The sequence below is a fragment of the Bombus huntii genome, chromosome 1, assembly GCF_024542735.1.
Source record: "Bombus huntii isolate Logan2020A chromosome 1, iyBomHunt1.1, whole genome shotgun sequence".
Taxonomy (NCBI): Eukaryota; Metazoa; Arthropoda; class Insecta; order Hymenoptera; family Apidae; genus Bombus; species Bombus huntii.
The window spans coordinates 13,301,110-13,313,466 of NC_066238.1; the positions used below are offsets into that span (position 1 = coordinate 13,301,110).

At 35.9% G+C, this 12,357-nt stretch overlaps 1 long non-coding RNA gene across 1 annotated transcript; it reads right to left on the minus strand.

The window, feature by feature from the left end:
• Window positions 1-373: 373 nt before the first annotated feature.
• On the minus strand, window positions 374-5,019 carry LOC126872270 (uncharacterized). Its single transcript, XR_007691934.1, has 6 exons — window positions 4,621-5,019; window positions 3,733-4,534; window positions 2,747-3,573; window positions 1,314-2,628; window positions 632-1,024; window positions 374-522 (listed from the first exon to the last, which is right to left on the minus strand). It is a non-coding gene; the product is annotated as an uncharacterized LOC126872270 (long non-coding RNA).
• Between the last annotated feature and the right edge of the window lie 7,338 nt (window positions 5,020-12,357).

The window sequence follows — 12,357 nt, forward strand, 5'->3', positions numbered from 1 at the left end:
TTCACCGAACTTTTCGTTGGTCGTAAGGTAACTCGTTAAATCAAAAGACAGAACTGGTGTCGTTCACAGGATGATAACGAGTTTTGTTTTACGGTTGAGATTGATAAAGTGCGTACAAACTGCTGGACGAATCGGAAGTGCTGGCTAGAAAGTCGAATTTTTATATCTTAATTTTGTTCTCAGTTTAGAAATCAGAAAAGATTTGTAATATTTTAATAAAATGTTTAAAATTGGGACTCTAATTAGAACTTAAAATTGGAAATTATGCATATTGATAACATTTTTTCCATATTTTGTCTTAACTGAACATATCTTTCTAACGTTACAAAAATATATATAAATAGATCGAAAGTGATCGAAAGAAAGTAGCAGAGTTAATTGCAAATAGAGTTATCGACTATTTGAATCTATAAAATTTATGATAAAGTCTTTAAATCTTCAGGAAGGATTAGATGTATTGCCACTTGCTATATAAAATATAATTTGTTTTCCATTAATGTGGTCGATAGTGCCCTTTATGTCCTGAAACAAATACGCTTTGTTTCAAAGCAAATAAGATTGATGTTAATGATACTTTGTTTTGTCAGTAAAGCCTCGTTCACTACCTGACATTGTTTGTTTATTTAATTACCATATCGTTTTACATGCTACGACAATGCAGCGATGAAAAGGTCACAGTAAGAATATCATGTCACAAATTGTAATAAATGTTGTCCTTGGATTTTTCACACGTGCAAGCTGGTCCCGAGCCTGGAAGGAAGCTGGTATCATATTAATTGCCGCTGCCTTTCGTCAGGCCGTTAATTAAGCGGTCACCGCCTACTCTGAGCGTTGGGACGGATTTTCTGGCCACTGGTGCCACGCTGTCTTGTGGCAAACATTCCGAAAAGACGATAGCTTGCATTTTTTTATGAGACAATAAGTCCATCTTTTGTGCAGATCTCATTGTATACCTTGTATTACAACGCTTTTTTATCTCTTCATTTTCATGTAAATTCTTTCATCCGTTAATCCGGGCGATGAACTATGAGAACAGAATAATTTAAATAAAATAACTAAATAGTTAATAAACCAAAATATATATTTTGAAATGTATAAGAATTATATAGATTTATATTACTTTGTTTTATATAAATGTTTAATGAATGAAAATGTAAAGTAATAAAAATATTAAAAGTTCCTACAAAACATTTTTTAATTATTTTTCTATGTTGAAAGTTTCAATAGTGGAATAATCTATATTTAAGATATGCGGTTCAGAAGATCCAATAGTCCAAGCATAGTACGATCCACGAAAATATTCCTGCCCGTACCCGTTGCTTGGGGAACGTTTCGGCGTTTTTCGTGACAACTTGCGAGCATTGAGGTTTTCATTCATGATGGAAAGCTAAGTCACCCCGTATCCTTGACAGGATTCCGAAAACGGTTCACTGTTTTCTCAGGCAGTCGGCAGGCCCTGCCCGATATTGGCGGCTCTCTGTTTTCTTAAGCAGCGGGCCCACTTCCTTATTGCCACGCCCGAGAAAAAAACGAGGATAGAGAACCTTCGGTGCCACGCTGTCTGCCGAAGACAGTATTCTGCGGCGACGTTCGCACAGTACAGCTGATCCTTGTCTTTCTTTCCTTCTTCGGGAATATTTGAAAATCCTTGGTAACTCGGTCAAACCGATAATACCTAGAAGTACTATTTTCCATAGTTTTTATCGGATCATGTTTTATTTCTTTGATCTTTGAATTCGTCATAATAATTGTGAGAAGTGGTATTTATAGAAAATGTTTGTTTCAATGCATGGTTATTAGGATGAAGAAAACAGAATACAATATATTGAAATAAAATATGATCGCATTCACAAACACAAAATATTTTAATACGAATGTGTTATTTTCTAAAAACAAATTTTCTTGCTAAAACATTCCATGCTTCGGATAGTATAATCCAACTTGACGCTATATTTTGCGTAACACCAAATAAATCTGAATATTTCTCTTTCCCATAAATATTCATGCCAGAATCATATTCTAGTTTCAATATACTAATTCTTATGCGTGTTCTTGCTAACGTAGTAGTCACTTCCTTCACTTCGATAAAAAGTACATGGCACTTCTACTCTCATCGTTCTCCAAACCCCATCATTTTCATAATTATATGTCTAGGGGTGAGCCAATGGTAATGACGCTACTGTCTCCCCTAATGTCCGCTTCCGCAGCCCCAAACTTCCGAGTGCCACGATCGAAGAAAGGCGCAGGTCGACGAAGAAAAGGATGGCTAGGTGGGGTAGAGTACCGCCCTACGAGAAGGGAGTACAACGATGACAGGAACGAGGGAATATAGACGTGGGGGGGGATGGGTTTCTTTGTTTTGTCTGAAAACAGCCGCAGGGGTGACGGACTGTGGCATCAAACCAAACTGAATATTGCGTCCGCACTTAGGTCGCTTCCGTGTTCCCTTGGGTACGTATGAAAGGTAGAATGCCGTGCGAGGAAAATGGAATCTAGTTCTGTACTGAAATATATATGCCTGAACTAGAAAACAGATAAAACTTAGATATCGACGAGACTTGCTCCTTTTGACAGTGCACAACACGAATTCGCTTTTTCTCTTCTCCTTTTTTCCATTTCATTTACTTTCTGAAATTAAATTTATTGTGTTAGATGTAAGTTACAAAGGAAGACTTACAAGAAATAGAATTTATGAGAAGTAAGAATTCATAGCGAAAAATATCAAGACAAAAGAAATTTTGTTCACCAATTATGTACAGAGGTTCATCTCAGGTCTATGTGTCTTTTTCATTCAATAAGAGCACATGACAGTTGCATTCCTTAATAATTCAGTGACCGTAGTTTTTGAGCTTTCTGAAAAATTCATAAAAATTCGATGTATCTATGTCTTGTTTCCTCTCAATTTTGTATCGTTTAACATCTACAAACACTTGAACTAGAGAACAATTCTATAGCATGTGATTTATGTCTTGTACCATATAACCACAGTTGCATGAGGTCGTATGTCAGGTAAACACATAGACCACTCCTCGCGGCATCTGTAATTAAATTCCGTGACAAATCGTCGCCCTGTGGTACCGACAAATCACAGTAATCCGTATCCGCTTGTCTTCGAGGCATTTATCATTTTTTCACGGGAGCCGTCGCGTTCGCGGCCACAGAACGAGTTCCTTGCTGCGACGTCTACGTCTACCCATATGTGCGAAAAGCACTGGGGAGTAGGGGATCTTCGTAGCACGAAGTGGAGAGAGAAGAAAAAAATAGAAGAGCGAAAAGGAACGTATCGAGACGTAAATCAGGCAGCAATTAAAATTAGCGAGGGGTTTCACGCTAAACGGGCGGTTACATTTATCCATCCACGGCTCTTTGATGAGTTTTCCCGAGAACGCGTCAGTTACTTCAAACCTCTGTCGGTTTTTCGGCATTCGCAGCTCAAGGTTTACGCGTATCCGTTGTCGCTTCTCTTTGATGTTCTTCTCTTCCTTCTCTACCTTCTTTCCGGCCTCTCTCTCCTTCCGTCTTCTTCACGAATCTTCTAGACTTCCTCTGTTCCTTCCTCTTCCTTGAAGGACACTATAATTTATATGATGTAAATTATTACGTCTTTTTATTTGTTTTATCTGTGCTATTGAATTTTATAAACAATTTTCTTGTTAACAACCGTTTGGGATTTTCGCAGATCTTATTGCGTTTATAAATATTGACGGTTGTTCAGGTCATTTTTGTACTCACCCAAATATGCTAGTATGAATCTTTTCTGTATGAATAGTATGAATCTGTCTTGGAAATTGGGGCTCGTTGTCGGAATCAATGAGGCCTACTAATCTATCTATTTCCATTCATTTTGCATCTATACTTATTTCCATCTCCAGTTTTGGCTCTTGGTTCATTTAAGGAAATACTTCATATAATTGTGTTTGTAACCTATTTCATATTTGTATTTATTATATATATGTAAATAGACTATACGTGAATTACCTCATTCATTTTACTTATCTTTAACAAAAATGTTAGAAAATAACATGAGTAAAAATTTGAGTAATAATTCCTAAATTAGGCTGGCAGTTGTGGATAAGAAAGGATTTTTCGTCAAGTCGACTGGTGGCGTTATTCGACTAAATCCGTCTAATCCAAAGATTGATGTAGGTTATGCTAAATGACAACTTTCAAATTGTCCTTTTCTCTCATTCAGCGACTGGTGGCATTGTTTCACATCAAATCCATAATCCAGACGTTAATCTACACCCATTTACAAGTTAATCTAGCCACACTGTCAATGGAAATATTGACCGTTCTTTTAGATCCGACTCGTCGCTTTCTGTGCACGTACATCTCCGAACGCAGATAGGGAAAGGGCACGAGGCCAAAGAAAAGGACATCGAGAAGGACCATGGTTCGTTCTTTTCTCTCGTGCTTTTTGGTGTTTTAAGTCGTTCCAGATGGCTGGAGTAGAGGTTTTCTCGTGGCAACCACCTACCTACACGGTGTAGACTCCATTCTGAACAGAAACAAATGTTCTTCGCAGCATGTTTTACTGAAAGCAAATTTAGATGTCCAAATTAGTTCTCTCTCTTGTTCGATAACAAAAAGTACGATATAATTCACGGATGACGTTCATACTCGTTAACAAGCATATAGGTGTAGTTGCGGTGCGTTCCAAAATACTGGATGTTGGAGAGGTTAGAAACATAACCATATCGGGTGACAAAGGTAAGTTGCATAATAAATTGTTGGCATAATAAATTGTATTGTTGGAATTACGAATTCTATATCTACAAATAAAAATTTAATGTGACTGACTGAATTATGAAGAAACTACAGAATTTAAAAATAAGAATAGCAACTGGTGAAAACTGAATTATAAATTCGATTATTGTCGAAATTATTCTGTGCTTACATATGCGTCGTTTACGCCATTAAGGGAAAATATTCGATAAAAGAAAAGTGCTTTCATTTTGGAGCAGAAAGTGGCGCAAGTTGATTCCTTAAGTGGCAACGTTTAGCTCAAGAGTGAGAACACTCGAAGGATTCGTAAGTGGCAGAAACGAAATCGAATATTTAGACTTGGCGTGACATGTGTACTCATACGTTTTCTATTTTATTGCCAGCTATGTTAATTGTGATGGCTTCCAGGACGTTTCGATTATTTTTTTTACCACGACCTTCTTGGCAACCTTACCTACAGAATTACCTTATTCTTCACATCTCAACTGAAACTCTTGAGACGCTTTCCTCGAAATTGTCCTTAAGCCGTGAAGTGACTGTTTTCATTCTCAATGGCTCCGCATTTCATTATTTTACAAGTCTCTCTGAAAGATCGTAATATATTGATAACGATCTCTCTGTATCGAGAATTACAGATAGAAAATGATAGAAGCCACAATTGTTGGAAAGTAAAGTATATAGTTATCTTATCTTCTTTTTGATTAATAAATTATTGTTAAATCATTAAATATAAGTATTAAACCATTAAGGAACATGGAATGAGGTAATATGTAAAAAATAGGTAACTATAAAATAGCAAATTTGAATAACTGAAAATCTGAGAACTTGAAAATTTAAAAACTTGAAAATTTAAAGATTTGAAAGTAAAATGTTGTGTTAACGTAATGTTGGTTTTTAATGGGCAAAAATCTTTTCATTCCCAAAAAAAAGATTGCGTAACGAGTTATAGCATCATTATCAAAATATTGCAAAACGTTGACGCAAAAAAAGAGTTCTTAATTGCACCTGATAATCGGTAGAAAAAAGAGAACGAGTAGAATTAAGCAAAGGGTTATTTCAGCGAACTTGCAACTCAGCAACTGAAAAAATATTTTCGTCGACTCACTGTGTTTCTATTCATATGTAAATTGCATCGCGCATTATAGTTGGTTGGGTATTGAAAACTGGCCCATCGATCATTAAGACGAAAGATTTTGACGGACATAAATTTGATATCGAGAACAAATGACTATAATTCGTTCAGTAAAAATATAAAGAGAAAAAGAAGCGATGAGCAAGACCTGTTTCGATCTAACTAACCTACCTGTTGTGCCAAGGTCACGCGGAAGGTTCAATATTGATTCAGAAAATATACGAAATCAGTCGGTGAACAGGTTGAAACAGGGGGTTCGAACGATGTTTTTATTTAGTCTGGGATAAAGTATTTAAGAACTCAACTTTGCGTATTATGCCAAGTATCACATAATTTTATGAATTTTTACGACATGTAATCTTTTAATTTTTCAATACCCAGAGTAAGAATGAGTTCAGTCTTTGTGAGAAATTGAATGTTTTCTTGACAGATTCCTGAAATTCATATCTTTTTATTCTTTAAATTGTATAAGATTCAAATAGTATAATTGTTATTATGATATTTGCATATTTTCACCTTCATGATTTATATTGAAATATTATATTATTACATATTGATTAGATTAATTTATTATCAATACAGGTATTCGGTGACATCTAAAGGTGGAAACGTATCTTATAATGTCGATAAAGTAGATTTCCCTAGACAGCATGATGGAGTAAAGAAAAATGAAAGTTACTTTACCAACGTTCAAGTGCTATCATTATTTGTTTCTACTTTGTCGACTGTAACTCACTTTCAAAATGTGCGAACTGCTATATCGATAACAGATTGTATGAAATTAACCACTTTAAATCTAGATTATCTAAAAAGAAGCTTCTTCTTGTCATTCAGTTAATAGTAATTTATTTCGTATTTATATTGCTGTGAAGCATTTTATATGGTTCTGATTGAAACATTTACGCATATAAACTCAGAAAGGAAACGACTCTTATTACTAATATTACAATTTAATAGAATTGTAAAAAAGCTAAAAATTATTTTTATTCTTATTTCCTTGAAGAATCGTACGAGAATAACGCAAAAACTAAGATGCAGGAAAGAAAGATACTTTTTTGGTATCATCTTCCCGCTGGACAGTCCAAACAGATGGTTCACGTCCGAAAGCTCGTAACGATACTCTGTCTTGTAAACATAAGGTGGCGGAGAAAGTATTGTCAGTTTCTTAGTTACTTTACAACCAGCGTCTTTAAGAAGATCTGTCTTAAAGATTTTCATCGATAGGAAGGGCGAATGGTGGAAGAAAGAGTTAAGATTTATAACTTCCGGTTCATCGAAGAAGATTCTTAGAAGATGGCGTTCGGTTCGCAAAGATTGCGGTTGCTGAAAACCATCGATTTAAGATCGATTCAAAGCATTACTATGAAGAGAACATCGCTCGATTTAAATGCTTAACTCATAGTGTTTTCTAACCTATATAATATTTACGCCCCTTTAGATCATCTTTAAATAAGTAAGTATACACATGTCTATAATATTACATATATTGATAGTAATTATTACTTAATTATTATTTATGTAGCCTACCATATTTTTATTTACTATCGATATTAAAATCTGTATTGTTTAATAATTATCAATAAATAAATAACTTTTCAGTGCTTAAAGATATTTCGTCCGAAGTGGTGTTTAAAAATTGGAGGGTTAAGAAACATAGTGATGTAAGCCAATTTACCACTAGCTTTCATAAAATATTGTTCTGTATTTATTATAGTAAAAAATTGATTATACCTTTACAGATCATGAAAATGTGCCGTAACACAGAATAAAGTTATAATTTAATTTATTGTAATATTAAAAGCATAATACATTTAAAAGCTAAACTATATCTGATATTATCTATGATTTTTAGACGACCAAGTATAAAATAATCAATTGTAAGAGAAGAAAAATTAAAATAAAAAGTAGGGGATATTGCAATATATATATGATTTGCCAAACAGAAAAATTGCAAAGGATCCTTTATACGCCTGTATAATTCTACCAGGTATCCCAAGGTCGCAAGTTAAAATATATGATTATGTCCAAACTCTCAACATCTATCTTACACCAATATGATTTTCAGTTGGCTAATTGATAAATTGAAAAATCGCGCGTAGTTACCATCGACTCGTAACGCAGGCCGCAGTATGTTCACGGTGCTCAGTTTCTATTCCGGTAGACCGAGTCTTTTAACAAACGGTCGTTAATTTTTAACGATGCCGTTAAACGTCGGTCCGGCAAGATGGCTGCAGCTGTAACGCTCTTCGTTCTAACTCGAACGAGCACGAAGAGAGGGGTATATCAGGGCGAGCGTAATTTATGTTCCGTAGATTTCGCGATTACCTGTTATTTGTTTTCTATTATCGCGTCAAGATGTTATTTCCAGGTTATGAGGGAATATTAATCGTAGCCTTGTGAATGATATGAAATAAAGCGTCCGGCTACAGATTCCAATGGTAATTGCCTAAACATTGTGGTAGCGCGAACAGTAAATCGTTCGAATTATATCATGAGAAAGTTTCTATAAAGAATGTATATATATTATGACGTATATCATCGTAATGAAGCGTTGCACAACATTCTTTCAACGCATTAAATGATATACTTATGCACCTACTTCATTTTATAGGGAATATAGAGTTTAACAGATGAACAAAACATGATCAAATATTAAACAAAATTTTGAAAGGAAAGGATATTATAAAAAGTTCCTTATTTTGTTAAAATCTTCAAACAAGGTTAGTAAGATGTTTGGTATTGCTATCTCTGTTTATATCTTCCCAAACTCATTATGATTTACAACCCCAATGCTTGGCTGGTTGTATGTAATACCGTTGCCGGTACTTAGAAAATTAAATCGTGTACACAAGTATCCATTTCTTTCTGCCTTTCTTCTTTTTCGCGGGAAAAGAAAAAACAGGAGGGGAAAAAAGAGTCCGAAGACCCAAGACGACGGAATCTCGGAGAGGTCGTGTCAGAACAACCCCCTACGGTAGTCGAGATCTAAACACTAAAACAGTGGATTAAGTGGGGTACACACGTTGCATAAACAACCAGTCTCCACGGGGGTGCGGCCCGGTTAGTGAAAAATTTCTACGCAGCAGGAAGGCGTTCATTCGTAGACAAACGCTATTACTACTCACCTCCAACGAACTTTGATATAAAAATAATCAACAAAAATATTACTGCAATTCCTTGGGAAACTAAAAAGGATTAAACGTATTTATGAGAAAATCAAATGAATTGCTAATATAAGAAAAATTACACATTTATAGGAACAATCTAAATGAAAAGAAATATGAAAATTTTCAGAAAAGTGCCGTTTGATCGTACGAACACCGTGAAATCCGAGCTTTCGTGGAGTATCCGCAGGAAACCAAGGGGAGCTTCCGATAGAAACTTACGCGTACAGGAGAGGGACTTGCGCGCTTTCCAAAATAGCAGCATCAGCGGATAAACATGTCTTATTTTGAGAGCTGGTCTTCTCTCTCCGTTCCTCTTTGGCCTGTTCCACCGACGAGCCTGATCTTACGCAAAAGAAACACTATCCAGACACTGTACGCCAAGGATGGACTGCAGAAATCTAAGGGAGTTATACGGCGCCCGAAGAAACCAGGACGAACCAACGGTTCAACGGAAATTTACGAGCTTCTGGATAGATCGATCCGTGGATGATTTGCACGCGACCTCCAACTCAGACGTAGTACCTTTTCACCCAATGTCTCTGTGCCTCTTGAATGCTAATCGATGTTCTGAAGTGGTGAAAACAGTCCATCCACTGTCTACGAAACGTTTTAAGAATTCTCGTGGGAAAAAGCGTATCGCCATCGAGTACCTACGACCTGGGTGGTGACACTCACGTTGCTGGCTAGCATGTAGATGACAATATATAGATGAAATTTAAAGTATCTTAAACGCCGTAACGTCGTATCATCTGGAAGGATTTTGTTAAAGAGATAAGAACAAAGAGAAGTATTTTTATTCATAAATATTGAAACCAGAATAATTTCGTATTAAATGGCATCGTTGGATTATAGACCACTATAAATAATTCACGATAGATTAGTAAAATTTAGAATATTTGATTTTTTTATTTATTTTACATTCTCCGTAGTAGAGATTAGTAATAAAATTAAATTGAATTAAACATTCCAAAAGTTAAATAATTTATCCCTAAATTGCTACAGTCCCCAATAGCCTAACGATATCTACTAGTTAAGAGTTAATGAAAATTTTATATAATTTCATATCATTTGATATTAGAAGATTTGTGAATTTTACTCATCAATTCAGTCATTTCACTTAAGCATCATACGTGAATTACTATTTCTGCCTAGTTCTTCTCCGCTCGTTGATTTATATCAAACCAATTTCGAATTGCTTATCAATCAATTCTCGATGACAATTACGCTTCCTATGATCTTCCAGTGAGACGCGTGAAATTATCGTTTTTAAGAGTGGCTCTCGGGCCATAAAAGTTTGGAAAACCCTATACTAAATAATATTCCATTCTTTTCAGAATTCAGATCTAATCGAAGAAAGTTATGATATAATATAAACTGTAACTATCGTAATTAAGGAAATTCTATTCGTTCTGGTTAACTAACAGGATTCGAAGATTGGTGTACTGAACGAACGCAAGGCGTCGGGTATGGCAACCACGTGCTGCTCCATTTTACCCCTTCCACTTACCGGGCGTCACGTTCCCTCGCGGCCGGGATGAGGCACAACAAAAGAGAGAAGAGACAAAATTGTTTGCCTTGAATACAGTTTAAGACCCAATCAAAACAGGGACACGTTACCAGAAAAAAGATATCCGTTTCCTTAAAAGAAGCCGAGTTGTTTTCACTTCGAGGTGCAACTAATGTATTCAACCATACATCATACTTAATGTATACTTTTCGAGCAAAGTATCAACATTCCTCACACTTGATCAACAAACAAATGTTCAAAAATTGGGAACAAGTGTAATATTTTTAATTTATACTATATATGATTGAATTATGTAAACTATTTTCGATAAATTTTGTAATCTTCAATCTACAGTGTAAAAAGAACGATTGTTGGATTGAACAGGTACGCGAACAGATCTGGTGGTGAGCATAGGGTTGAAGATGCGACAGGAACGTAAGGCTCGTAACGTGCACCCACGATCGGCGGTATAAAATTACGGTATTGTGTAAACAGAGAATATCGTCGGCGCGTCTGATGGCCGCTTGGGTGGCCGTCAGGGCCTCACGTGTTCTCCACAAGCAGTGAGACTCTAACTTCGGTCTCGTCGTGTAGCCGGATCGCGTAAATCCCTGAAGAATCGACGAAACGGAAGCACGCGAACGAATTAGCCAACATCACTGACCAAAAACAATTCTTCTACTCGCTATCTATTAAGATCTCTCCGAGATTAGGAAGAAACAAGAATATCTCTTTTCAAATTGAACTTGCCTCACAGGAATTCACGTTTGGAATCTTATTATGTAAAGTATCCAATCTTAAATATTTCTATCTTTATGTATTGTTCGACTTAATGAAAATTTTGACGATAATCTTTAACTTACACATATGGAATCTATGTTCCCATAATCTAAATGGAAATTCTGCTATACGAAAGAAGTCGCACAATCCTATTCTGCTATAGTCTACAATTATTAAGAGATCTATATGACCAGGACAAAATTTGCTAGATCTTGAAACTTGAAGCTTTTTTGCTTAGAAAGCGAATCTCCGGAGGAATCAAAATGGCCGCAACGCCGGATGTAAACAGACGAGAAAGTTCGTAACGTGCACGTGAGACAGACAGCCTGTAATGTCTGGTTCCGGTCTGCGGTTTTCCTACGGGAACACGTGCGACCGAAACTGGCTTTCTTCGGGTGGTCTTGGTCGTCGGCGCCTTGTACCCCGTTTTATCTTAAAAAAACTGATCCGGAACTGTCGCAATTTGCCCCAAGAGTGGCGTTGTTTATTGAGAAAGAAAGAAATGGTCGTTTCGAGGCCTTCAAAGGACGCTACGTAGACTTAAGACGCTTATTTTCTTACGGTGAACGATAATTATTAAATCCTTCCATAGACAATAATCTTCTTTCTTGTAATGTAGCTACATATAGAGATACTGATAGACTCTGGTCTCTGCGCTTTAACGTGCTCTTTCCTTTTTTCCTAGATATCTCGAAGAACTGAATTAAGTTTTTTTTCAAGTGGCACTTGAGACTGTCGCAGAAAACGACACGGGGAAATCTTGGAAGCAGTAAAATGGTAAACACTTCTAAATGTTCTTCGGAGGGTGCTCTCAACAAGGAAGGGCGAGTACTTCACTTTCAACCCTTAAGCCACGAGGTCCACTATTAAATATTCTATAAATCTGAAAGAGTATACTAAAATACTCAGTTTTAATTTCTTTATAAGTGTAAAGATGTTTTAAAAGCTACGTTATTCTAAATCAGGCTAACGTTTAAATTTGTCAGAATAATTTCTAAATTAATTTAATTGAAAAAAATGTAGCTACTTTGTTTTACAGTATTTTT